Here is a 5,080-nt window from a genome sequence, read left to right on the forward strand (position 1 = left end):
TCAAATGTCTACATTTATGATAAATGTAGTTGCTCAATTAATTAATATTGTAGATAACATGGTATGTGGTGTCACACACAGAAGATCATGTTATCGGTTCCTTATAAATTATAAACAGTAGCTCACGACTAAGATGGAAAGGAACAAACCATTGGAAGGTCGTAGTGTAATTAGGTGTTAGTTTATCTTAACTATATAATTACACTAGTACACTTAGAGTGTATTGAGTAGGACCATATGAGGTCGTTCTTTTTATACTGACTTTATAAAGGAACAAAGACCTCAGTTATTATGGAAGTGTGTGCTCTTAATCCTAATATAATAACAAGCACATATATTTGATATTTATTTCTTTAATTTATCAATGGGTGAAATTTAGTTCAATGAATCAATAAGCCCGATAAGTTGGGAAATGATATCACTTATAGTGTGTGTTATTGATTATAGAAGGAAATTGTGTCCTAGTGATACTAGGTTGATAATGTCCTTAAGAGGAGCTCATAAGGATTGTCATGTTAAACCCTGCAGGTGGACTTAGTCCGACATGATAATAAGGTTGAGTGGTACTACTCTTGGACTAAGAAATTAATTAAATGAGTTGTCAGTAACTCACTTAATTAGTGGACATTCGATATCTTAAACACAGGGAGACTAACACACTCATAATAAGAAGGAGCCCAAAAATGTAATTTGGGATTGGTGCGGTAGTTCAATAATGATTCTCTAGTGGAATGAATTATTATTGATAAAATTAAGTTGTGTGTTCACACGGGATGCTTAATTTTATCGGGAGACCAAAACCAATTCCTCCTCTCGGTCCCTATCGTAGCCTCTTATTTATAGAGTTCTATACCCACCTATACCCACCTTCTATACCAACATAATAGGGGCCGCCAAGCTAGCTTGGGAACAAGCTAGGGCCGGCCTAGGTATAATTGGGTGGCCGGCTTGAACCCAAGCTAGTGGGGCCGGCCAAATTAAATTTAAAAGGGATTTTAATTTTAGTTTTATTATGTGGAAGAATTAATTTATTAAAGAGAATTAAAATTAAAATATCTCTCTTGTAAAAGATCTACAAAGATTAAAGAAAGAGATTAGATCTCTTTCCTTATTTGTAGATTGGAGAGTTATTTTATTTTCTCTTTAAAATTATCCACATGTTGATAAAATTAAAATTATAGAAATTTCTTTTATCAACCATGAAGAGATTTTTAAAGAGAAATTTTATTTTAATTTAGGAAATTTAATTGTTGATTAAAACTTGTCCAATTTGCTCTCCAATGATGTGGCCGGCCATTGAAGTTTAATTTGGAAAATTTGTTTTATTTTTCTAAATTAAATCATGTCAAGGAAATTGAGGAAATTTTATTGTAATTAAATTTCCTAATTTGCCTAGGCCAAGGAATATAAAAGAAGGGGTGAGGGTGCCTTCATGAGATACAACCTCTATTGTTTTCTCTCCCTCTTTTCCTTGGTGTTGTGGCCGGCCATCATCTCTTCTCTTCTTCCTCTTTGTGGTGGCCGAAACTCTCTATTGCTTGGAGGTCTTGTGGAGGCCGGATACTACTTGGAGAAGAAGAAGAAGAAGAAGGAGAGGAAGCTTGCATCTCTTAGAGCTTGGTTGGTGTTTTTCTTCTTCCTTGGTGGAGCTTTCTTGTTTTGGCCGAACCTAGCTAGGAGGAGAAGAAGGTGCTTGGTGGTTTCTCATCTCGGAAGATCGTTGCCCACACAACGTCCGAGGTTAGAAGAGGAATACGGTAGAAGATCAAGAGGTTTTTCTACAAGGTATAACTAGTAATTTTTCTTTCCGCATCATGCTAGTTATTTATGGAAATAATACCAAATACAAGAGGCTTACGTTCTAGTATTTCGAATATGTTTTTTCGAAGTTGTGTTCTTTTGTTTCTTTCTTTTCCTTGTGATTTGATTGTTCTCTTTGGTTAACCTAAAGTTATTTTAGGAAATTAAATATTAGCTTTCTATTAAAGGTTTTGTCTAGTCGGTGGTGGTTGCTCCCATATCCAAGAAGGCCATGTGCCTCACCACGTCAGTACTGGGAACCTTTTATGGAAATTAATATTTAATGGAATTAATAACTTAAGGAGACTTGGGTCGAATGTGTTAAGTTCCGCAGGAGATTCAAGTCAAAACCTAAAAGAACAAATAGATTAAGTTTTGGATCAAACGTGTTAAGTTCCGCAGGCGATCCAAAATTTAATTTAAAAGAACACATGGTAGCTAGGAAAAGGTTCAGACCTTTGTACAAAATATTTGTACAGTGGAACCTCTAGGTTTTCCGAGTAGCAACCAACAATTGGTATCAGAGCTAGGGTTTTGCCTCTGTGTATTTGGTATTAGTTTAATTATGCACATGGCATACATAATTTAGGCAGGATAATAGTAGGATGTGCTAACTTTGTGGATGCAGGATCCAACTATTATGGCTTATAGTTATTATGTGTGTGATTGGACCCTTGGACATGTCAAGGCGATTTAATTATGTGTGCATGATTGTATTATAAAATACAGCAGGAGCTGTATTTAGTTTTATTAGGATTTTATTTTTGATCTAGATACATGTACATTCCTTTTATGGAATATAGGATCAAAATTGTAAAATTCTATTTATGTCGCGGATCGAATCTTGCAAAGCGTGGAACCTTCTAAGGATCAGAGGCGCAGCGGAACTAGGAGCAAGATGGATGCGACAGCTAGGTGGCCAAATATGGCAGCTTGGGATGACAACACACGGAGGACAACTAGAGATAAAAGCCATAATAGTTGAAAATTAGATTTTCTATTTATTGCTTTTATATTGTGCTGTGTGTGCATGTTAGTTTACAAGTTTAGTAGGCTAGCATAGTTAAAATTCCTCATTAATAAATAACTAAGTGGGAGAGGGATTTTTAAGTAAATCCCATGGTCTCCATTACTGGTTTGTAAGTGATGCAAACAAGCTTGCGCGTTGGCTCTGAGTGCCTTCCTCCATAACGGATGAGCTTGTTTGCGGATCACTAGAACAAACTTCCATTTTTGGATGACTATAGGAAGTTAATTAAGAGCGTGTGATCTTCCCCAACGGAAGGGGCATAATCTTATTAATGGACTTAGTGTCAAGTAATGGTATACACTTAGATACATTTAATAGTATCCTCCCCATCGGAGTCACTGCTATTATTTGTGTGACCAAATGAAACCAACTATTAATTTGTCATAAAACTAGGTTGACAAGATAATAAAATTAAAGGGTTAAAACCCCTCTTACAAATGATTGATTTTGTATACGTCCACACTAACGTGGCATACAAAATTAACGGTGTTTGAGATAATTTTATTTGTCATAAAGTTAGGTTGACAAGATAATAAAATTAAAGGGTTAAAACCTCTCTTACAAATGATTGATTTTGTATACGTCCACACTAACGTGGCATACAAAATTAACGGTGTTTGAGATAATTTTATTTGTCATAAAGTTAGGTTGACAAGATAATAAAGGGTTAAAACCTCTCTTACAAATGATTGATTTTGTATACGTCCACACTAACGTGGCATACAAAATTAACGGTGTTTGAGATAATTTTATTTGTCATAAAGTTACGTTGACAAGATAGTTAATGGGTAAAACCCTCCTCTTACAAATGTTGATTTTGTATACATCCACACTAACGTGGCATGCAAAATTCACGGTGTTTTGAGGTGTTGGTAAATTTAAATAGTATTGTTAGAGGAATCAATATTATTTTAAATTTAGAGTCTTGACCAAATATTTGATTAAAGATAGACCAACTATTAATTTTATTCGTCATAAAGTAAGGTTGACGAGATAATAAAATTAAATGATAAAATTTCTTTTTTTTGAATTTGTATACGTCCACACTAACGTGGCATACAAAATTCATGGGGATTTTTAAGGAGTTGGTCTTAACCAAATATTTTTGTGATTCTTAGGAAGATGGTCAATCCCTAGCTGATATACTTTAGGATAGACTTAGTGGTCCCAATTATAATTGATTGGAAATAGAATTTGGACATTAAGGTAGACTGTCTTCTTAGAACTAAGAACAATATAGGTGTATTTTATTCATTAGTTGATACATGTTTAGTGGAGTTATCTACCGGTACCTGGTGTGTAGATATGGGAGCCACTGATCATGTCTGCAATTCATTGCAGGGTTCCAGGAAACCCGACAACTAAATGAAAATAAAAAAAACACCGTCCACATGGGCACTACTGCAAAAGTAGCAGCTGTTGCAGTGGGAGAGGTTTATTCTCTAATAGGAATAAAATTTGGATTATTAGGAATTGTCTTTACATACTAAGTTTAGAAAGAACCTGATTTCAGTTTCTAAACCATTATAGAATAGATATTGTGTCTATTTTGATAACAAAGTTGTTATCAAGAAAAATAGGCAAGTTATCTATTCTGGTATGTTGGTTGACAATTTATAATTCAATAACTCCCATGATGCAACAAATGGAAATTAATAACACATCTTCTAACTTAAGAGAAAGCAACCTTCGAAAAGGAACCAATTATATCTTTGACATCTAAGGCTAGGTTATATTAACTTAAGTAGGATTCATTGGTAGATGATGAACTTTTGGGTTCATTAGTAGTGGAAATCTTTCCAACCTGCGAGTCTTACTTGGAAGGAAAATAACCAAGAAGCTTTTAAGTCCAAGGGGTATGGAGTCAAAGATATGTTGAAATCGGTTCATTCTGATTTGTGTGATCCTATGACTATCCAGACAAGAGGTAGTATTGAATATTTCATCTATTTTATAGACAACTATTCAAGATACAAATAAATTTACTTAATGTACCGCAAGACTAAGTACTTTGATTAGTTCAAAGAGTACAAGGCTGATGCGGAGAAATGTTAAAGTAAATATCACTATGGTAAGATCGTGGTGGCAAGTACCTCTTGGGAGAATTTAGGAGTCACTTATCAAAAGTAGGGATTCAATCCCAACTAACTGCACCTGGTACACCCCAACAGAATGGTGTAGTAGAAAGAAGGTAAAGGACTCTTATGAAATAATTAGATAGATGATGAGTTATTTAGAAAATTACCAAAT

Source organism: Zingiber officinale, chromosome 3A, assembly GCF_018446385.1.
Source record: "Zingiber officinale cultivar Zhangliang chromosome 3A, Zo_v1.1, whole genome shotgun sequence".
NCBI lineage: Eukaryota > Viridiplantae > Streptophyta > Magnoliopsida > Zingiberales > Zingiberaceae > Zingiber > Zingiber officinale.